Source organism: Halichoeres trimaculatus, unplaced genomic scaffold (assembly GCF_033239565.1).
Source record: "Halichoeres trimaculatus isolate MK-OKI-2021-1 unplaced genomic scaffold, fHalTri1.1 fHalTri1_scaffold_5, whole genome shotgun sequence".
NCBI classification, from domain to species: Eukaryota; Metazoa; Chordata; class Actinopteri; order Labriformes; family Labridae; genus Halichoeres; species Halichoeres trimaculatus.
In genome coordinates this window covers 19372545-19396702 of record NW_027437183.1, presented here as the reverse complement: position 1 = coordinate 19396702, position 24158 = coordinate 19372545, and the positions used below count along the sequence as shown (strand labels likewise).

The window sequence follows — 24158 nt, the reverse complement described above, 5'->3', positions numbered from 1 at the left end:
CCACCACCCCAGCCTGCACACCAGGAGGAATATCAATACAAAATAAACAGGGAGGTGTTTATCTTTACTTAATGTTTTCAGCTTCTTCCATCACTCCACCCGCTGACGTCTCCCCCACTAGAGTCTCATAGCAGTGTGTGGAAAGGTGAAACTGGTGACAATTGGAGAAGCTGAAGTGTAGAGGGTCCGTTAATACTTCATGAAGCATTTCTCAGAAAGCTCTCAGCCTGAAGGGCTCCATTTGTTACCCAATACCTTTAGGATAATTTATTTAACTGACAGAATTGTGTGGCATAGAATCATACATGTATGATGCCTTAATAAAGTCATACCCTAAATTATGAATGTGTAATTTAGCTCTGTTGCATTGACCTGACAGCTAATAGTTAATACTTTTGTTGATAATAGAAGATTGGTTAGCTTGGTTTAGCAATAAGCCTGGAAAAGTAGCACGCTCTGACCAAACATACAGTTTCATTGCAACACATTAAATTATGGTGGATTTCAGTCTTTTAATTCAAAAAGTAAATTATGTAGACTGAGTCCACAGAGTGAAATTTCAAGCATTTATTTCTGTTCCTTGTGATGATCATGGCTTACAGTTAATGAAAACCCAATGTCAGTATTTCATAAAATAAGAATTTTACACAAAACCAACAAAAAGTGTTTTTAATTAAACATTTGCCTTCTTAAAAGTATGTTGATTAATTTTCACCAAATATTTGTTTGGATCTCCTTTTGCATGGATTACAGCATCAGTGCTGGGTGTCATGGAGGCCATCGGCCTGCGTTATGAAAGTACATGTTGTTGGTTCTGGTGTCTCTCAACTGCCTTTTGTGAAAACCTTACATATTCTCTCTGGGGTTCAAGTCCAGGGAGTTTGCGGGCCAATCAGGCACAGTGGCATCATGGTCATTAAACCAGCTTTTGGTTCTTTTGGCGCTGTCGCCAGGAGCCAAATCCTGCTGGAAAAGAAAATCAGCATCCCAATAAAGCTAGTCAGCAGAAGGAAGCATGGAGTTCATTTTTATACGGACATATTTGTGGAAAAATATTTTTTAAGCATTAAGTTAGCTACTGGGTAGCTTAGCTAAATCTTCACTCTGCTTCTAGCTCCACACCATATAACATATAAAATACTTTTTATCATAAATATTTTCTTAACTGTAGTCCAAGTATCACTGTAACGATGACTCAATTCAGTTAAGACATTTATGAGGTTTCTTCAAACACATTTAGCGCATTCAGTCCAATGTATAGTCAGCCAATTATCTTTACAGAGAGGGTACTGTGCTTTTATACATTTTTACCATGCATATAAAGTAATGCTGGACACTAAATGTCAGACTAAATGTGTGCAGATTTTCAGACCACTTCATATTCATATGTTGTAGAAAACCCTGAATCTGAAAAGACGACTACAAAACGGTATAAGGTCCTCATTGGATTTGCTGAAATGGTGCGGTCATCACACAAGGCTTAACGCACTGGTTCATAACAGATTGAAGGGGTGGGCCTCAAACACCAAGGTCTGCCCATAGCTCTGCCCTCGACAGGCCTCAAGAGGGTTAACCAATCAGAGAGAAAGGGGTTTGTAGAGCCGGGTGCCTTAAAGAGACAGCAACAAAAGTGAAGCGTTGCAAACAGAGGCTGAAATAAGGGTTCCACCATTGCAAGAAATATAAGGATTATTTTGTGCTTTAAATCATGTAAAGCTACTACCAGAAGGATGGTATGCTCTAAAAAAGCTCAATACCCCCTCTTTAAGGGATGTGGACCTCCTGCGATACAAATACTGTCACATGCTCTCAGAGTGAATTGAGGACAAGCCAAGAATAAAAAACAGACTGTGAGGTTTGTGAACTCTTGGTCTTGATGTTTGGGTGAACCTCAAATAAAATATTTCACTTAAGGAAAGCAGGAGGATTTTTATTCCTGAACGACTTTTGAGCAGACATGATGAAATTTCACTCTGCTCAAATAAGTCTGTTAGCGTAGCAAGTCTTTTTCCAGGTCAACGCACAGCATGTGGCTATTGTGCTCCCAGCCACAGGAACATTATTAAAAACAGTAAAGGTTTCCTTTCGTTTGAACTCTTTTTTTTTCTTTTAACTCAAGTTTTTTTTTTCTACTTTTGACATGATTTACTCGCCAGAAATGATAATATACAGGGATTGAATAACAGCGAACATGGATCTACAGGAAGTCTCATAAATGTTTCTTTTTCTTTCTGCGTGAGAGGAAAGGTAGCTAAGGGTTAGCAGTTTAATCAAACGTGACTAAAAAAAGAGACTATGGCCCCTGGCGAGAAGTTTCAGCCATTAGTTTGGTATTTTCCTCTTCTCTCCAGTGGCCAGTTTCACTCCAGTTGAGCCGCCTTGCTGTGCCCAGTTCAGGAAATTGGGCCTCATACTTGTGTTTCTAAAATTAGCTGCTTTATTTTACCAGAAATGTGGTGCTGGCCAATTACATTTGGCTGAACTCCCATCCTGCCTCGGGGAAAGTGGAGCCGTTTCAAGAGCCAAACCGTCACTCAGTCAATGTTCGGGGCTTCAGCTGATTAGTAATTGCGTTTTCAGTCCAGAGGTTTTTGAAGTTTGTTGGATGTGGGTTTTATATTTTGAGATGCAATTACCACTTCCTTTTTTTGGTGGGACAGAAGTTAATTATCATGGCCGACTTGGTGATGAGCGATGTCACTGCTGGCGTGGTGACCTTCATGCTACAAGTCCATGTCACTCACTCGCACACACACACACACAGATACACACTCACACTTGCGGTTCCAAGCCTGACTTCGCATGAATGGCTGTGTTGTTGTGTTTTTTTCCACAGTTAACTGCAATTAGATTTAGGATTGTCCACAATTAATCCCTTGTTCTCCCCTGGAGTTTCTATCCGCTTGCTATGCTAACAATATGTCCTTCTTAATTACACGGTAATCGGCATAAACAAAGTGTTTATTGTTGTGTAATGAACTGTGGCTCATAGCGGGAAAAACCAGAGAACGGGGGCAGAGTGGGAAGCATCACGGTCACCTTTGATTCAGCAATGCTTAAAAGGAAGTGATGCACTCAACATTCAGGCTTTCTTTTTTCCCAAACATCTAAAGTCGAACACTTCAGTCTGACTTAAATGCTAATAGCTTGAAACGCTGTATATATGATTTTCAGCTCCGTCAGTCAGCGTCCATTAAGGGAAATGTCTGTAAATGAATGCGTCTCTGACAGCCTAACCCTCTCTGTTGATATCAGTGTTTGCATTATGATGATTTTAGGTCGTATAACCTCTTTTTTTTTTTTTATCAAATCAGTTACAAGGCTGTTATTTGCTTGGTGTGACGGTGCTTCTCCTCAATTCTGCTGCAAACAGAAACTGCTGATAACACCCCAGAGCACTGTTTGATCTCTTCACGGCCCTGACAGCCCCAACACACTCACACGCCCACACACCTGCCTCTTCACAACCCGTCTAACCACCCCTCTCTTCCACTCCTCATCCTCCGATACCCCAGATAGAGTCTTCTGCTGTCTGTGGCTGGAGATGAGAGAGGCGAGTGTTGCGCCAGACTGCAGCGATGCATATTACATAATTGACGAGTGCAGGTTTGGGGCTTCCCGTCATGCGCAAATCCCAGCCCGAATCTTTTATTCAAAGCAGCAGTGCGTTAAAAAGAACTCCTCCTCTACCTGGTTTGGTTGTTTCGACAGGGAGACTGATCCTTTGTGTGTTTCATACAACACTCAGGGTGATAGGACTGAATCCACAGCCTCCGTCTCAGGGGTGTGTGGATGCAAACACACCCAAAGAGGAGCAACAGTCCAAACTCTGTGCGTCATCGATCCATCAGTTGAATCTTGTCTTTCAATCCTGCAAAGATTATCACGTACGACAACGTGCTATCACTCAAGGACTTAACCATTCATCAAATTGTGACAGGTTGACTTTTTGGGTTCTGCTATTAATCACGTTGAAGGAAATGTTGGCTTTTTTAAACTTTCCTGCTAGATCAAGGTTAGATTACCTCATTTGCACTTCACTTTCACGAGCACAACATTATTTAATGTGATGACTGAAATTTTGCAATGAACTGCAGACCAAAAACTTAAGAGAAGTGAAGTTGTAAAGAAGTATATTATTTCTGTCACCTCTTTTTTTTGCTCCCACCGCTTCCCGTGATATTATATCAGTGTAAACTCACAGTGGGGAAAATGTTACATGGTTTGGCTAGCTCCAGCCAGCATGTCAAATTCTGAGTTTTTGTCCCTGAGCTGACAGAGTTATAACTCTGTGTCAGAGTAGAGATGAGTGGACTCAAGCAGCAAACTGAGCTGGTTCAGGTGCTAACAGATTTCTCACTGTGCTCGAGGTCTTATTAACCTCGCCGCCCTGACCAGGGACTTTGTTTCTGCCCTATGAGCTCACCAGCGTAATGGGATTGACTGACTGACTGACTGACTGACTCCGACTCAGGCATCAGCACCTGCTGAGACAAGAGGCAGAGAGGCTGAAAGGTAGCGCTTTATGTGTCCGATTATTGCTTTATTCTGGAGCTTTCTCCAAGCAAGAGTGCATGGGTTAGACACACTTGGCTCAAAGATGAAACTTTTTCTTCTTTGTTTATTTTTTGGGTGGGCGTAATATGTAGATATGTTACAGTAGATTTGCTGTCTTCTAGCCAGTGATAGTTTTTCAACCAGATGTTTTAATACATCACATAGCAATATTTGAAAAATGATCAAATGTGTTTCTTTCAGCCATTTTTGTGTTCAGATTTTTTCAAGTTCTAGGGATCTTGTTTTCTTTCATATACAGGACCATAAATATATGTTCAGACAAACTTTAGGACTGTAGGAAACTCTCAAATCAATTCCAGAAAATAATTTTTAACACCTGCAGTTAATTAACCACCAAACAAGCTCACTGCACTGTATATTTCACAGCAGGACTTAAAAGTTTTTGCTTTTTTCGAATTGTTTTTTATTTTTATCACTTTTTGTACAGTGTATTATTAATTGTCTCAATAGTACTCCTTAAACTTAATGACACCATTTCTTAAATAGAGAACACTTTTAAGATTAATGACTCTTAAAAGGAGTATCTTATCAGAAGTTTTATCACGTTAAGTCAAACTTCATGCAGGTAATGGATTTTTATACATTTAAGCAAAAGGAAATCTCTATTTCAGTAATGAAGAGGGATTATTTGTTTATCAACAATGGCGGATGCGCGCACAACTTGGGTGCAGAAGCTCCACGGAGTGTAATAGTTTGTCAATAGACGTGGAGGAGTTAACCACCAAAAAACGCATTTTGATGGACAGTAGATGGACAGAGAAAGAGACAGAACACATAAATTCAAAATGTGAGTAATAACAAAATTTTGCATTTGTGTCCCTTGTTGTACCAAAAATGTACCAAACTGAAGCTTTAAAACTGAGAACCATACCGAACCGAAGTTTTTGTGTACCCCTTCACCCCTACTACTAGCTCATCATCATTCTCTACTGCAAATTAAGTATGTTTAAAGAAAAATCATGTTCATGTCCACCCATTATTAAGAGACCAAGTCTGTTCTCAGTGAATCAGATTACTGATCTCTGTCTGTCTTTAATGAACTGGTAACAAACTCAACTTCCAAAGTACCCTGCTGACATAAACAAGAAAACCAAAAAATGTGCAAAGTCCAAAGAACAAACAAGCCAATCAATTCCTCCTCCTCACCCTCACACCCCTCAAACTTCTTTGCTGCCTTGTTTTGGCAGGAAATCTTTCCTCTCAGCTTTTTTTTTATCCTTTATACTTTATTTACATTTTGAGAGGCGTGAAGCTCTGAGGGGTTGGATTCTTTTCTTCCTGCTCTAAATAGGAGAAGCCAGCCAAGGTCAGCCCTCTAGGTTGAGTGTAAAACCTTGAAACCACTCTTCTTTTTCACATGGTGCAAGTCTGCCCATTTGTCTGGCTAATGGTTATGGACTGTAATTTTCTTTTGCAATATACACAATTATCTGCTGTGCTCTGCAAGCACAGCGGGAAATACACAGGAGGAGCATTTGCAGTACAATGTGCCTTAGCCCTGCTTTCAGACGAACAATTACCTGGAAATACAGAGTTGTCAGGGGATTCTGTCAGGGCATTGAGCGCTCCAAACCAGCTGAAGGGAAGGGTTGAAGGGTTTTCTGTTTTATAAGACTGTACTCAGAGGAGAAATGAAAGAGGAGAACAAAGGAGAATAGGCGAGAGACAGTGACATGCAGAATGAGTGAGAGGTAAATCTAAGACAGGACCATTCTTTGTACTAAAGCTGGTAAGATGTGACTAAATATTGAGATTCAGATGTTGGTGATGCCAGTTGGACTTCTTGAAGGCTCAGGTGGCTGATGTGCATTTTATTGTATTCAGAAAGATGCTTTCATCTTCCATTAGATGAGCTGCTTTAGAGTGAAACTGCATCGCTGCCAAACCTTGGTATTAGTAGCTGAATTTAAAGTTCTAGATCAACAACTGAGGAAACTTCTTTTCACTTTGTCTTGGTTATGTGGTCTGTCGTTCTGAAATGCAGTTGGTTGAGAAATTTGTAATAGTCTGAAACACTGAGGCCCAGGTGCCAGTGTGGCTTGGTCGGTGAAGCAGGTGACCAATCTAAACAGAGAAAAAAAAAGCTACAAACTAAACTGATCTTTAAAATGTGTATAGTGATTATTAAGGATTTACACATTTATTCAACTAAACCATTGATTGTTATCACCCTGGCTAGTCTGCACTAAAATTACTGGATACAATTATTAGTATTTATATAATGTAGGCCTGAGATACCAGTCAAATATTGTGTTGAAGCTCCAGTATAGCTATTTGCACTAGCTCCAGCTATGAATTGATAAACAAGCACCAAAGAGAGATATTGACGTGCCAGATTAATCTTCAACCAGAAATAGAGATCAAGTTGCAGACAAGCTCTGTCAAATGACACTAATGTATAATTGACCAGCGCAAAAAGTAACTACCTTAGTCATGTGGACGTCACATAGAGCTACGTGTCACATTTAGTACATTTACATGCAGCTTATGAAATTGGATTATGAGCTTAGTCAGCACAAGATCGGACTATGGATGCATGTAAACACAACTTAGTCAGACTGAGGACGGACTATGCATCACCCGATTGACACACGTAGATAATGTGATTGCAAATGGACAGTAGTTGGATACGGCAGAACTTGACATATCTTGGTATGTCTTAGTGTTCAGCTTGAGCAAATTTTACCCAGAAGAAGAAGTGGCTGACCATGATAAATAGAGTTGTTGTGTAATTAACATGCATGGTATATGAGAAATATACAGAGTACCAGCTGCATCCATCTTGGCCATCATCGTTAGATGTTGCTTACTCTTCAGGTGAACCAAAACTAGTTTGATAATCATGCAGTCTCGCTTACCAAAAAAGGAAACAGTGCCCCCTTTTGAAACATAGTGAAATGTTCTTGGCTAGAAGACTGATCCTCTTTTCTAAATACTCAGACAAGACTAGACCCCCGCTGTTACTTTGAGAACGAGCTACGACCTTCGTCTGACCACTGTGTGCATGTAAACTGGGTAATTTCTGCAGACTTTGACTCTGTGTGAAGAACTCTGTGCTCAATTTTGGCTGTTTTCTAAGAGTTTTCATACTTGTAGACCTTGCCAGTAGGCAAGGGTTTAAATTTCTGTAGCTGAAAGAGATTTGCATTTTCTCTCAGACATCACTTAAAACTTTTGGCCAATGAGAATTTGGTACCAAAGTGTCCCCTCTTGTAGTTGCTGTCTGTATGTTTTAATACTCAGATTTTCCTTGTAGATATTATTTATTGGTTGGATTATTAACTTCAGCATATTTTTGTTGTTTAAATTCCGTCAAGAAATTGAGACTCCTTGTGGTGTGTGAATATTTTTAAACTTTGAAAATGAACAGGCTGACTGTTTCCAGTCCTCATGCTAAACTAGGCTTGTTTACTACTGGATTGATTTTAGCTCTGAAAAAGATGCTGGTAAAGTAGATCCTCTAGTCTAATTCTTGCTTTCGAACTTGAACTAAAGTTATTCACCAAAATGTAAAACTTTCGCTATGACCCAAGTCATCCCCAAGCAGTGAAATGTCATTTAAAGTATCTAACCAAACCAAAACTTTTAGATGTTGCAGATGATGAATTATACATTATTCAAGTTAAGTTTTAAGTGTTTTTGTGTTTTCTACAGCAGTGACAAGGAGTAACTGCCTCACTGAAGGGAAATTGGATTGGAAAAAACAGAACCTTCCCCATTTGAAAATTTATGTCAGCTGTTGTCAGGTTGGTCGGAGCTCGTGTTGGGGATCAAGCCACCTGCGCTGTAGACCTTCATAATTCATGCTTTCTCTTTTTAATTACTGCATTATCATTTCATTTGCATAGATTCCCGAACCAGTAACCTGGACACATGGTGAACATATGAAATGACAGATGCACAAAGCATGGTCTGCTTACCCTCTCGGGCCATTTAAATGTGACTGCGGTTCTTTGTGAGTGTGCAGGATCACTGACAGCTGAGGAAAGACCTTCATCTGTGCAGCATTTCCCCAGACACTCAGCCTTTCAGTCAGTCAGTCAGTCAGTCAGCTAGCTAACCCTGGCTCTGCATTCATTATTAATCACCGAATTAGACTGGGGCGCTCTCCAAACGATGTGGGTTGGCGGAGGACAAGTCGTGATAGAATATGCAATTGTCTGCATAACAGAGCAGGTGAGGTATCGGGCGCTAAAATGAAGCAGTAATATTTCATGAGGGCTCTGCAAGTTATTACTCTCAAATGATGGCAGGGGCTCTGGGGGCAGCGGTGAAGATTGTCAACACTCTCAAATGAAAAGAGGAGAAAATGTAACTGACGGGGGCGGTGTAAATAGATCTGATTGAATGTGAGTTTATTATGTAGAAATGAATCTGAATGCTTGAGGCATGGATGCATTTTTTTAATGTTGTCTATATTCATCCAAGCTATCCACAAAATTCTTGACATTTTTGTCATCTTCTATCTGCATTTACTTCTTTTAGCTTGCCAAGCATTTTGACCCTAATACAAAGCAATATTGTTTTATAATGACGACTTTTTTACATGAAATGTGACACCAGCAACCAGAGGCCATCAGTTATCTTTGGTTTTCAATGCAGCCTACAGGTTAGAAAGTGCTTTAACGTGTCTCTGTGGACCAGAGATAGAACAGGATCTATGAATCCTCAAATATTCATTACTTCATTAAATATTAAAGATTTATTCCAAATATTATCTCATTAAAACATTTAAATTTTTCAGTATTTTCCCAATACCTGATTGTAACACGGGTTTCCTGTCAGACGGTGCCTGCAGCAGATCCTGCATCTGTTTGCTTGCTGATTACATAAGAGGAGAAGATGAATGGTGACTGCATTAAACAACAAAAGAAGAAGAAAACATCAGTGATGGTTGCTGAAAGTATGGGTTTGGGGCCATTCGCACATTAGCTTGAAGTGCCTATACCTTCTGTCGACAAAGATTATTTTGAGTCATTAAGGGGGGTACACACTAAAGGATGATCAGGTTTATTTTTTTTCCCGATCTCCCCTTTACGATCAAAGCCAGCAAAGGTGAGATTGTCTGATATTTGCAAACGACATGTGAGGTGTGTTAAGAGTGATTTTTGAGCTGCTCGTAATCATTTTTCTTTTTTGTGTAGGTTTTTTTGCCCAAATTTTTAGAAGCCAAAAACAACCATCATTGCTTTTTCCTATTCATTTGTCATGTCTGTCTACACCAGTCACGTTGTACTATGTGAAATTTGGAATATTGAGCGTGGGGAAGCTGGTACTCTGCTGAAGAATCGGTCAGTGTGTGGTGTCCTCCGGAGTGCACACCACAAACTATACGATCAAAAGAGAAAAACCTTATGTGATCGGTCTTTCGCTATCATCAAGTGTGTGGTTTCTAAATGTGTAAAGGTTTGAAGAATCCTGTAATGTGTGCCAGCCTTTGGATGCAAAGTGTATTATGTTTTTTTACTCATTTTACTCATAAAGTCATCACCACACTCTTCATACAAAGGTTAGACTCACCAGCGTGGAGGAGGTTCAATCAAAGGGCAGAATAAAACAGATGTCTTTTGTTATCACCCATGATGCAGGATTGTTGCCACTGCATAGATTTTAAGGGGCCATTTAAACGACAACTGTTTTAGGGTGAAACGCAAAAGTTTTGTTGCGTTTCAGCCTCACGTTTACGCAGAAACAGCGTTTCGGCCGACCTAAAACGCAAATTTTTGAAAACGGCCTCCAGAGTGGGATTTTTCTGAAACGCTCCCGACACCGCTGTAAACAGTAAGCCGACATTTTCAGTGGAAACGCTGACGTCACACTTCACTTCGTGTGCGCATTCAACAGGACAACAGTACCGTTGTTATGATTGTCGCGAACTACCGTGTTGTGCTTCTGCTGCTCAATCTGCTGTATCTGCTGACTGTCAACAAAATGTGCATCGTTTGCTCCACTTTTTAACTTAGTATCCCCCAATACATCAGATGACCGGCTCAACTCTACTTGGGTGGAGATCTCCCAAAAGTGGCTTCTGGACAAGACAGTTACAACACCACCTATAGGCCTGGCATGCTTACTACAGCGTTTTCCATCCATCAGCGTTTCCATGTAAATGCAGATTTTTTTCACTGCGTTTTCACAGCGTACTGTAGGAGTAGGATTGTGTGTCTCATATTTAACTGCACATAAATAATGTCATCCATGGGAGCTATGTATTTAAATTTTATGTATGAAATTAGGTTTGTTTACTGTGTGTATTTCTGTGTTGTTTATAATGCTCATGGGTCTTCTTTTGCAACCAAATGGCCCCTTGGAGACCAAAAGTATTTTTGTGATGAACTGAAGTCTGAATAGTACAGTAGTAATGGAGATGGAAAGGATTATACAATGCTATTCACATCTGTGCGTGTGTTCTCGTTTTATACCATCGTGGGGTAAACCCATTAAGGAAAGTCTGAATCTGCACCTGACTTTCCCACTCCCAAACCTGCCAAACCAAAGGGAACACTCACTCAGGAGAGTTTTGCTTTATGTTACAGGACTAAAAGAATAAAGATAATCACTGAAATGTGAATTCTTAAAAGCACTGCTGAGAGCTGAGAGCCGAGGCTGAGCGTCGAGGTAATTCCCATTCAGGAGCGCTGTAACGACTCTGCGGAGTGAAACGACCAAACCCAGAAAAGAGAGCGAAAGAAACGAGGTGATAACTAATGCAGCCGGGCTTAGCCCCAACCTTTGATGTTTGTACCAGAAATCCAAGGTGTTCAGAGCCTCTCTGTCCTTGAAGTGAACACACCCAGGAATCCCTGGAGAAGCAGAGATATTCTAATCCCAGAGCCAGCTCAAACCTGGAGAGGAAAGTTGACTTCGCATCGATTTTTTTTTTCCCCCTCCTCCAACTCACCGTGGGTGTCTTCTGATCATGCTTAATGAAACATTGCATGGCTTCACTGCTCACTGATGCATATTTGGCCCCCAGTCAGAGCTGCATCTGGAGATACTTATCATGTGGAGAGCAGGCTATACATTAAAGCTTAAGCAGGAGTTCATCTTTCTGATTTTCAGCATGAATTCATGCAGTTTTAAGTCATAAAAGGTCAGCTAGTAATATTTGAGGCTGGAGGTTTACAGGGATGTTGTCTTAGTTTTACTTCAGGTAAAAACCAGTAAAAAAGAAGCCTGGAAAGCTGGGTAGTACTTTATTTATTAACACCAAGAATATATGTGAACTCCAATTGCAACTTACGGCTAATAATCTGTACTGAACTGCACATGAACTCATTTTGGGAATTATGTTTTTTAAGAAATACATTTTTGTTCCAGAGCAGAGTGCTGCTTGAATTATGAGGCAATTCTCAAGGAACAATTACCATCTCTCAAACACATGTCTCCAAATGAAAATTGGTTTGCGAGGACACGTGTGTAAGGGCGCGTTTGATTTCATCATCAGTGACATCTTCAAGGGTGAAGTCGATCCAGTGGTTTTGCTTCCAGGCTTTGTTTTTTTTGTTCAGCCATCAAAGGCAGCAGAAAATCCAGACAGGTTGATGCGTATGGCGGTATGATTCATCCCATGGTATGAAGCATCAAAACCAATTTGCACTGCAGTATTGGACATTGGTCTTCAGCTCTCTGTGTGCCTGTGATGTCTCTATTGCTGAGGTGCTGCAGAGTGAATACTAAGGTCAGGCTGACATATTGGTTTGTTGGAAGTATTGAGTAAGTGTTGCCTCATTATTAAAAATCAGATACTGGCCAGACAACCTCCCGCTCACATATTTAGAGAAGAATTGATCAGAGGAGGAGCTCTTTATGTGAAGTTACCAGCCTGAAATCATTCTGCTTACAGTAGCAGCAGCAAACAGCAGAATGCATATATATGTACATTTGCGTATTTGGCAACTGATCCCAGGTACAATCATTTGTATCAAGGTGTGATGTATAGAGAAAAGCTAGCACAATCTTAAGGGCGCATTACGGATTAAATGTATAAAATAATGAAACATTTGCGAAAGTGAAGTGGTGTGACCCAGTGTAAATTTGGTCATAAAGCACTTAAGACTGGATTGAGATCTGGTGACTGTGGTGGCCATTGGAGTACAGTGAACCCATCATCATGTTCAAGAAAGGAGAAAAAAAGAAGTTAATTTGAGCTTTATGACATGGCGTGTTATCCTGCTGGAAGTAGCCATCAGAGGATGGGTACACTGTGCTCATAAAGAGACGGACATGGTCAGCAACAATACTCAGGTAGGCTGTGGACTTTAAACGGTGCTCACTTGGTACTAAGGGGCCCAAAGTGAGCAAAAAAAATATCCCCCACACCATAACATGCCTGAACTGTCGATACAAGGCAGGGTGGCTCCATGCTTTCATGTTGTTGATGCCAAATTCTGACCCTACCATCCAAATGTCCAGACTCATCAGACCAGGAGACATTTTACCAGTCTTCTATTGTCCAATTTTGGTGAACCTGTGTGAGTTGAAGCCTCAGCTTCCTGTTCTTAGCTGACAGGAGGGTCACAGGTGAGTTCTTCTGCTGCTGTTGCTCATCTGCCTCAAGGTTGGACGTGTTGTGCTTTCAGAGATGCTCTTCTGCAGACCTCGGTTGTAACGAGTGGTTTTTTGAGTTCCTCTTGTCTTTCTATCATTTCCAACCAGACTGTCCATTCCCCTCTGACCTCTGGCATCAACAAGACATTGGCTAAATGTCAATGTCCCTCCTAAACCCCTGAGCCCTGAGCCAACTCAGACTTAATTAAGATCACCTGGAAAGTGATTGTGTGCATGAGTCTGCAAGAGCTCAAAATGGTTTAACCTTGGATTGGGACAGCACTTTGACACTTGTCACATATCATGCCATCATGTATCTCACCTGAGCATCAGTTGTTATTGAACAATCTCAAGTTTGAAATAATTGACATTTTACCTGTACGCTCTTTTAAGTCAAAACAATTTATCCACAAAACTGAGAGAAATATTGAAAAAAACAATGTAATACTTAAACTGCACATACAGTATGTATTAAGAAATACATATTTGGGAAGATTGAGGCTGTTTTATACATTTTTTTCCTAAAGACAAGCAGATTTATTTCTGAAGAATCAACACTTGTTTTAATTTCTGCAGTTGCTGTTTGTCGTCTTGTCATCTCTGTGCCTCAATGTTTCACGTCACATTACAATGAACTGTGGCTGATTCCCTTCTGGTAAGTCTACAAATATACCCACTTATGTAAAAGGTACATTTAGGGCTGAAAAGGTTAGTGCAAGAGCTCTCACAGACTTTACAATTTGACTGTGGGACAGCCCCTAAACCCTCATGGACTCATGGGGAAGCACCTCAAAGCCATTGAGTGTGTGACTGTGGACATTGAAATCAGGCAATTTAGTCCTAGAGAACTGCTGCTTTGTAAACCCTAAAGATGGTGGGGGTTAAAATCCCAGTAGATCAACAGTTTGTCAAATAGTCAGACCAATGACCATGCCATGTTTAAAGTCACCTAAATCTCCTCTCTTCTCCATTCTGTTAATGTATTGAGTTGCTGCCATGTGATTGGTTGGTATTCATGTTAACGAGCAGTTGAACAAGTGTCCCTAATGAATTGGCTGGTTTGTATATTTGCAACAGATTTTGCTAAGTATTTAGACCAAAAAATTGGTAACTTCTCAAAACAGAGGATCAAAACTAACCTTGTTTGGAGTGTCATTTAGCTTAGCTTGTAAATGTGTAAACATCCTTTCATTTTTGATACAGCAGCCAATGGTTTGACACCATGTTACAGCCCTTTGCTGCACCTCTTCCTGTTCTCCTCACTCCTCCTTACTCCTTAAATCTACTGGCTCTCTCCAGGTGTCCCACCAAAGAGAGGCCAAAATAACTTCAAAAAAGAAAATAACTCATTCTGAATTTGCTTTTAGAGAGCAGAAAGAAAGACTTAACAACCTTCTGGACTTAAAAATTGAAAACAATGTCAAACTTGCAGAGAGCTCTCAGATGTTTCACCACAGGTCTTAAATTTATTGATGGATGCTCGAGTGTTTTATGGATCAGCTGGATGCTGCTGGGATGAAAGAAAGTAGTGCGGATAATGAAAGTTATATCACCATGTGGTTTTGGCACATAGAAAAATATCTGAATAGAAAAGAACATGAATCAAATTTCTGAATTGTGTCTTCTGGTAAAATGGGACAAACAGTGGTTAACCTGAAACTGAGCCATGAGGAACACCACAGTTGATAAGCACCATCAGATCTCCTTTTTGACAGCTGTAATAGTAGTTCACATGTTGGCATTACGTAACAGTCCGATAATTAAAATGCACTGTCAGCAGGATGGCTTGATGCTCATTTCCCATGTCCTTGTTTTTTCATCCATAGGTTTCCCCGGGCGGACTGAACAAACGAGTCGACTCTAATAGACCCACGCCTGTCCTCTGTCTACTTGCAGTCTGACGGCGCTCACCAACATCAAAGGTACACCCGCCTCCCTCTCTACACCTCCAGCCTCTTTTAATCACTCTGTTCAGCTCATCATGGCAGTAATTACATTTACTGACAGCCTTTTTTTAGGGGGGGTTGTATATGCAAGACTTGACTTTCTCTGTTATCTCTCTTCGAGGGAGCTCCACTCCACTTCACTTTGTCGTTGTCGAGGTGCCTTGTATGATTTGTATTTCAATACATTCAGGAGCTTTTTTCCTCGAGGAAATGTGCTCTGATTTCAATAATTTACACCCTTGAATTATCTCAGGTAAATGTCAGCAGTGAAGCTGTTTTAGTTCTTTTCACAGAGTCAGGAGTATGTGAGAGTAGAACAGGAGAGGACGGCTCTATCGGTCAATTTTCTAACGACGGACTCAAGCGTGTAATGGAGTTTTTGAAGTCTGTCGCTCGTTGAGATAAAACCTGAGACACCTTATTGCAATTTGGACATTTTATGTGCTCCAAAGGACTTGCTGTGTTTGAATTACTGTGCTTTTAAAACTAAGAGATGTTTTTGTGTCTTATCATTTATTAGAAGAATGACACAGTCTTCACATGTAAGAGCTAATTGAAAACTGACTGATGGCATTGTTTTTCAAAGCTTTGCTCGATGCTGTAGCACATTCAAAGTAATGTTTTTCATCACTTAATTTGACCTCTCGATCAAACCCTGAACTGTAAGCTCACAGCTTATCAGCTCTGAAGCTTGATCTTCTCATTGTCGGCTTCTTATGATATAATAACATCAGCTAATTCAGCTGCTCTTAAAGAATTGAGATAAAACCCAGGAGTGTTATGCAATGTAAGCACTGAAAATGAAAGAGAGAAACGTTTTCTGTGACAGAGTACACACTAAAAAAACAAGTGGGTTATTTTTTTGGAATTATTTCCTATCTTAAATGAAGAGCATTTTTAACTGATTTAAGGGCAGTCTTTTATTGATTTCATGCTCAGATTTCGTGATATTGTCCTTTAACCTGGTTTATCACCCCTTGACTTCCAGGGCTGTAATAAATGGGATTTCTTTAATTGTTTTGTCCACTGTTGAAATCAAATATCATTCTATAAATATATGAACGTCCACTGAAATAGCTATATTGTATAATCATAGCGGCATGACACAGTGCTTTTTGCGGTGTGCTGGTAAAGAAAACAATGTCACCATCATGAAGCTAGCAAGACAACAGATCCTCTGCAAAAATGGACTGACAAAGTCAAGGAAAATAGGCAAGTTGTTCTAAATTCATTTTAATGAAAACTATATTGGACTGTGTACTGGATATTTGATCATATATATTTGAGTGAAAAACACGGCCGCTTGTGTATTAATTGAATATTTGATTTCAACAGTGGACAAAACAATTAAAGAAATCCCATTTCTTACAGCCACGGAGGTCAGGGGGTGATAAACCAGGTTGAAAGAGTAGGATAATCTGATTGGTGAATACTAGTCGGCCCTCTACTGGTTGATCCACGAAAAATTTGAGAGCAGACAGAAATCTGTGAGCAGAAATTCTCTCAGTGCAAGAGGAAGAACCTAAATGTGAGTGCAGAAAATCTGTGCAAGAGCACAAGGACAGTTTGAGCATGCACAGAGCAAATTTGAGCCCAAGAGCAGTGTTGTGCTGAAAGACAATATCATGAAATCTGAGCATGAAATCAATAAAATACTGCTCTCCAATCAATTAAAAACGCTCTTGATTTAAGATAGGAAATTCATTCCATATATTCTATTAACTCAGCACTGGGTTATGAAATGTTTAACCCATAATGGGTTATTTATATCAGGGTTTTGGGTTATTTTTTGCAACTCAGGTGCTGAGTTAAAAACCCATCAAGCCAACAAACAATGGTTGACCCAGCACCTGGGTTGTTTGTGATTCAAGCATCATCATGTTGACAATTATACTCAACCAATCAGACTCTGCGTCAGGCTCCATAAACCGAGCAGTCACAGATATCAGCACCTTTCCAATTAAGTATTACATATTATTCTATAACCAAACTTCAAATAACTGCCTTTAGATTAAAACAACTGCTCCTTTGCATTTTAAGACTTTGGTTTCAGCAAAGTCATTTTTGTTGTGACTGCATTTTGTAACCATGAGTGAGAAGGGAACACAGTGGATATGAGACCCTGCTGTACATCACGTCGGTGGGCATGCGGGAAGCTCAGGCCATATCTGCAACTAATGGTATGGGTTAACTGTCCGAGCACCTTGCCACGGATTGGTTGTTTGCGATACACAGCATGGACTAGCTGTCTGCGTTTTGTAGTGCGAACACGTTTTCTATGTTTCACAGCATGGACTGGCTGTCAGTGCTTTATGGCTTTCTGAAATATGTATAAAATGAGGCTGAATTAAACCACCTTTTTATGCTAGTATAGATTTAAATATATCTGGTTGAAATGACCAAGAATTGAAATTGATTTGGCCCAGAATTTGGGTAGAATATTTAACTCATCTGCTGGGTTAAAATGGACCAACCCATCCTGCTGGGTCAAATTGACCCCTGCTGGTGTTATAATGACCCAGCGGCTGGGTTATAAAACATCCCAGTTGGGTTATATTTAACACAGCTGTTTTTAGTGTGTACATCAGTATCTTTAGGATTTAATGAACTCTTCAAAGAGAAAGACAATTGTCGTTATTTGATATCATTAATTTGCATGTATGAGTGTTTTTATACAGTGCTGGGTACATGCGTGTGTGTTCTTTGTCAGCATTTTCAGGCATTAAATCCTCTCACACACACGCACAGGGAAGTAGATCAAAGTGAGGGTGAAATAAAATATGGATGGTAAACAACAGCTGCATATCTGTTCCCCTAGCAGTGAGAGTGATCAGCTATGGAGTCCACGAACCTCACTAAGCTTTGCTTATCCTGCCATCACTCAACTTCACCCCTGTGGGCATTAAAAATCGCTTTTATGTTTCTCAAACTTACACATGGTGGAATCTTAAATTGAAGAGTGGCTCATTCCTGGTGACAGTGCATTATTTTGATGCTCTGTTTAATCTTTTCAAAATGTTAGTCTCTTACTCAATCAGCAAAGAATATTAGATATATCGGTATGACCAGAAACATCTTGTCACATGGGATGCTATGTGGAGCATCTTCAGCCAATGGATTGTGCTGTATATATTTGAAGAGGAGGTTAATTACTGTAGATCTTGGCACAGGACACACATTTAGTAACACTTGTCATCAAGAAAAGTGACCTGTGTCCTAAATACTGAAGCAGCCAGTACAAAGCAGCGAGGAGTATTTTTCTGTGATGCAGTATTTACCTTCACAAAGAGGTAAGAAGCTGACTCAATGCATGCTGGATACACACAGTACATCTGACTGGACAGACCAATCCAGCCATTAAATTTCAACGCTTTTCTCCCTCATCGGGTCACACTCATGCATTTACAGAAGGGAGACTACTAAGTAAATGAACCATGTGGAGTGATAATTGGAAAGAAAAGACCCCTCGATTTAACACAATACGGAGAGAGGTGGCTCAAGTCTTGGGCTGTCGGTATATTTTTATTTTATGATGTATGAAAGTAGTGTTTAGGAAGTAACCCATTACTTCCGGACAGAGTTTTGGACCCAGTGTTGACAGGGGTCAGTACTAGAAATGCCTAAATCCACATAGCCCCATTTGAAGTAAAGAGGTGGGCCTTTAGCCTCTTTGCAGACAAATCAGGCATGTTTTATATGGGTAAAACTCATACATGTAACATCTTCAAAAATAATGAGTTATGAAATACATATATTGGCTGAAATTTGTGCCACAAGAAGCTGAATTTGAATCTTAATATTGAAATTGAAAAGCATAATCTGAATCTAATTTTAATTAAAAGTAAATGTTATGAAACTGATTTTATTTGCTTTAAAACTGTATTTAACCAACTTGAAAATTCAATTACATTCCCTATAAACTTATAAATTATACATTTAAATATGCACAATTCAGTTTCAGTTCAGTGTGGCATTATGTCAACCACGTCCCTGAGGAAGAGTAATCGGGCACAGATTCATAGAAATAATCTTCATGTCTGTGAAAACTCTTTTACAGTCTATGGCAGTACTTCTCACCTGAACAGAGCAAGTTGAGATAAGGCAAACTGAAACTTTTTTTTTTATTTTTGAATGTAAGGAATATGGGGTTGACATTTAGAGTGGGTTCAATACAGTTTCAATGCAGATACATTCAGTTTCAAAACAGTCAATTCAATTTCAGATCATGGTTTTTAAATTCAGTATAATAAATCAATTTCAGTGTGTAAGGTTGGAGGAATGAAGTACTCAGACCAAAACTGTTTTTGAACCAGGCTGTAAATATGTTAATTTTTGGTATGAGGATCTCCTTTTTTGGGGCTTGGTGTGTGTGTGGTTTCTGATGTTTCTGCTGCCAGTCTTGCATGGACTTTTGAAGAACTGAAGTTTTTAGAAACTCTGCATTAACCTCATATATTTTTGGACCACAGCTTGCTGTTTAGTTTTCATATTTTGACTTATCTATGCAGCTGGAGCCTGTGCTCAATTATAACTGGTAGGGTAACAATAAGCCTAATAAACAAGCTATATAGCTGCATAAAAACTGCACATTGCTGAATGCAATGGAAGACTTCATCTAGAAGGGCAGGTCAAACCATTTTACCCTGAGAGACCACCAAAACACTGTCTACACAATTGCAACTTACTTGTTATTGTCCTAAAGTTATAGTGATCAGATGTCAAATCCACAACAATATTTAGATCCAAATGTAAGAAAGATTAAATCTGTTATGTCTGTTTTATTCAACTTTATAACTGTACACTGAAGATGGCTTGAAGATGAGCATCAAAATACAAACTGTGTATCTATTGTCAAGGGATGAGAAATGTTTTCGCTTTTCCTCACAAGACTGATTCAAGCAGGGTTTCTTTTTGTCTGCTTTTCAATGTACACAATCCACCCCCTTGGTGAGCCCAAACTCCCAACACAGCAGATTGTGACTGATGAGTCACTTTACTCTCTGTCACTCTCTGTAAGAGCTTTGACATATCGGACAGCTCATCCAAGTAGAAAATTCTCTTTAACAGCCTAAAATTAGTGGCTCTGAAATGACAGTTAAAGGCAGAGTGATACTCTCTAATATCACCAGATTCCTTTTTAAACTACACCAGTGTATTATCATCAACATCAGATGGTGAATTAAAGCTTGCCTACTACAAACACAGTTGGAGGAGGATCAGGTGCCTTCACTTGAGCCTGTGAGAGCTGCGTCCTCAGATGGGCATCAGATGTGTTTAGACAAGGAATTAATTTTAGCACCAATTACAGCCTCTGGGAAGGGGCAAATTAGTCTTCAGGGGGAGGAAGGACCCCACCACCCACATAGTCCCTAATCAGGTGAGTGTTTCTAACTCAATATGGGGCACCGATGGTCACACTCAATTATCCTCATCCTTTACCTCACAATCTGTTCCCCTCACCCCATAATAACCCTCACTGAAATCTCAAAAGACCAGTGCCACATGGTGATCCCACTCAGGGTGACCTCCATATGAGCTGGAGACAGTATTTTTTCATTTTTTTATTTTTTATGTTTTTATTTTTAATCCTGATACATGACAGAGATCAAATCGTAGTATGCATTTTGAAAAATATTGGAAATCCTTTTTTTTGTGTTCAAAGTAAAAGTGGAGTAAAGCTACCCACCTACTTATATATGAAGCTACATTCAGCTCCTAGCTAGCAAAGCTAATCAAACTGCTGCCAGAAAACAAACCTACCCTTGTCCAAGTTCTGGTTTTATATGCATAAACGAGTTAGGTATAAGCTGAGCATTAAAACATTTTGTTCAACATTCCTTTGTTACTTCTGAACAGACCTACAGTAGCTTGATTAGCTTAGTTAAGTTAGCTAACACCACTAACCTAAAATTTAGCATACATCTTCTTGTTTCTTCTTCTACTTGTTTTATCATATTCCAAAATGTAAAACACCTGCTGTAAAATAAAGACATATCTCGTATTCACTCATTAGACTCTCACATGCACAGCGGGGCATGGATTGTTTACCACACCTCTTCCTGTCTGTACTGGAGCGGGGTTGCCTTGAGGTTAGAGTTGCGTTTGGCATCTTTCCACATTGGTGATATCAAATAGCAACAAGAGATAACAGCTGTAAATCTGGCTGTGTGATGTCCGTGAACTACAAACACCAACTGGCTCAGTTTGTGATGCTTTTCACCAGAGGGAAAGCTTCACAAACAGAGGGGATACCAAAGATAAAAGACAGAAAAGAGATCAAGTGATGGTTATTTGAGTTTTCTCTGGTCAGAGTGTTTGACTGCTCCTCAAGGCTGAGTGTCTTCAAATACACATGATGTGTCTTCCTGTAAAAAAGGGACTCACCAAGGCTTTGTTTTATGCAGATGGTTTTCAGTATCAATCATAGTAAGATAAAAAGAGATCAAACTACTTGCTCATTTAAGGGTGTTCTTGAAAATAACATCACTTAAAAGCTTTCCAGTTAACCACTGAAAGTGGCGTGATGGCAGAGGGACTTGTCACTGGAAGATTTGTTTCAGGGGAGGACCTGATAAATGGGGAGCCAAGGATTTATTACCGCATTTTTCAGCAAGCCTTTGAAGTGAGCGTAGCTGCATCTCATCTGCCGATCCACACTCAAAACTGAAGCCACGTGTTTGTGTGTGGATATATTTATTACTGAGCTATTTTTGGAGCTGAGAATTTTGTGCTGAAGTGCGTTTAGACTTGAGGAAAAGCCTTGCAACAGCACAAGTGAAGCTGGAGGTGCTGCATCAAACTCCACTCACGGAATCTAAGAGTCTGTTTTTCCCTTTAATTAAAGATGTTTACGCCTTAAGAGAAGTTAAATCTAACACACTTTGTGGAATTAATTAAACAACTCCTCTTTTTTCTGTCTGCTTTTGGAGTTGTAATTTATGTTTTCAACTTTTGAAGATAGGACTCGCCAGTGAATGGGTTTCAAGGTGCATTCCACTGCTGTGTTTTCAACCCGTCTGACTCAGGCCATTAGCAAACATCTGCTGAACCCAAAGCCTTGAAAACCCTCGCCTGTCATGGGGGCAGAGGGGAATTCTTCAAATGCCCCTCCCTGTGCTATTTCGAGTAGGCCCAGAAGTTGGTGTTTAATGATAAGCTGTGGGGTGTAGCTGACATGCCTGCCATATTATTCCCTTTATGACTCAGGAAGCAATGGCTATGTTGCACCGCAGCCCTCCAGAGACGTGAATCACTTGAGTCCGTCACCAAGTATGACCAATCAGCATGGCTTATGGCTCTGTACTGCTGTTGGTTATCTTGAGTGGTGGAAAGCTTTCAAAATAGACAAGGATGCTATTTTTGTGTGGAGTGGCCCCTACAACTGTTTCCATTTTGAAACTCAATTCCCAGCTGGTGACTGTGAGAAATATTTCAAAAGAGTAGGATGTTTCTACATGTTAAATTCATGATTTGAGAATGAAAAAAGCTCAGCCAGTAACGTGAGATTATGTTCCTACATATAGGTAAAGATAAAAAGGAAGCTTTTCTTTCATGTGTGTAGATGTGGAGTTTAACTTTCAGAACACGGCTCCTTGACGTGTTTTACTTTGCAAGGAAGAGTAAAGGAAGAGTTGTGTCAGACGAGACTCGGCTCTGGATAAATAAATGATCAGCCCGCAACAAACATCAAAGAGGGATTGTGTGCTTCAAAGGGAATGGGAGCGAAACACTCACCAGGTCCTATGGTAAAGAATGAATCCTGTGTATGTTCTCACACACACACGCACACACGCTTAGTCACACAGATCCTCATGCTCTGTTTCTCTAATCCAACCTGTTTGAGATTCTAATGGTTGCATCTGCATTGATCATCCCCCGCTGAGCCAAACCAGTCATCCTCAATCTTTGTCTGTTTCAGTGACAAGATCTGCAAAGTACCCATAATGCTTTGCTAAAAAATGCCTCCTGACTCAGTGTTATACCTTGGTTTTTGTGAAGTCTTTTTGTGTAACCTTGGTACAGAAATATGAGCCAAGCCTGTGTTTCTTTTTTATAATCCTGTTTACGTACCACAGTATCTTCGACATGGTGCACAGGAGGAATAATCTCACCAAAGTCTCACTTTTCATTTACAAAGCTGTTTATGTTGCTGAACGGCCTGAGTCAACTTAAGGACAGCATGTTATCTGCTGCCTTGCGATGTTTTTCATCTGAGTGCTTAACAAACATGTCCTCAAGTTTCTGATTGAACAACTCAGACCAAGGCCAGAACATTATGTCGCACACATATTGAAAGGAACTCATCACGCTGCAGTATCTGTGAAAAGATTTTGTAAAGTACATCTGGACTGGATTCAATGACTCTGGAGATGAGCTCCCTGTTGCTTTCCCTTATTGCAGTATGCATCATTCACTGTACACAAGCATTATAGAAATAATATGAATATTTGACAACTCTACATAATATTAGCATGGAAGTCTGGATTGGTGGTGTGTGGTGTAACTTTTATTTGTGTTTTAAGCTGCTTAGTTTTCATCCTCCAACATACCTCTACTACATTTGAAACTTAGGCCACAATCTGAGCTGAGAATTGAAATTTCTATACCAGAAACTTCCTTTTACTTACTAGGACCAAGATAGTTTTTGTGTTTTTTCACAGTAACTGATCTCAACCAAAGACTTTATTTTCCTTACAAATACATGAAAAAGTGGGATTGTTTTACATCAGGCTCAAGATTTTCCAATGCTAGTGCCTGTGCTACACCATTGCTTTATGCAGTGCGCGTGACTCCCATAACTTATGTCAGCTGTCACAACCACAGCACCAGGGGGGATGAAAAATGGAGAGACACAGGGATCATCTGGGAGAAAAATGGCTCAAAAGTAGCACAAGCTGAATAATGGTGGAGGTTTTAAGACAAGGGTTATCAAAACAGCAGAAACATTAAACATCTTTTGGCCAAGAAATGTGATGATATTTCAAAAACGGTGAGCTCAAGTAGACTTTCTGAAAAGGTAGGAGTCCATTCTGTCCATGATCCTTAAAGAGTCCACCTCTAAGAGATCAACAGAGTGTGTGTCTG

At 39.9% G+C, this 24158-nt stretch overlaps 1 protein-coding gene across 10 annotated transcripts in view; it reads left to right on the top strand.

Moving 5' to 3' along the window:
* The window catches only part of arvcfb (ARVCF delta catenin family member b), a 339618-nt gene that overhangs the window by 131212 nt on the left and 184248 nt on the right, over nucleotides 1-24158 (top strand). For all 10 annotated transcript variants that reach the window (XM_074669433.1, XM_074669436.1, XM_074669427.1 and 7 more), the window contains exon 3: nucleotides 14955-15050. The gene's annotated coding sequence lies outside the window, so the exon portion shown is untranslated. The remainder of the gene's footprint in view (nucleotides 1-14954; nucleotides 15051-24158) is intronic.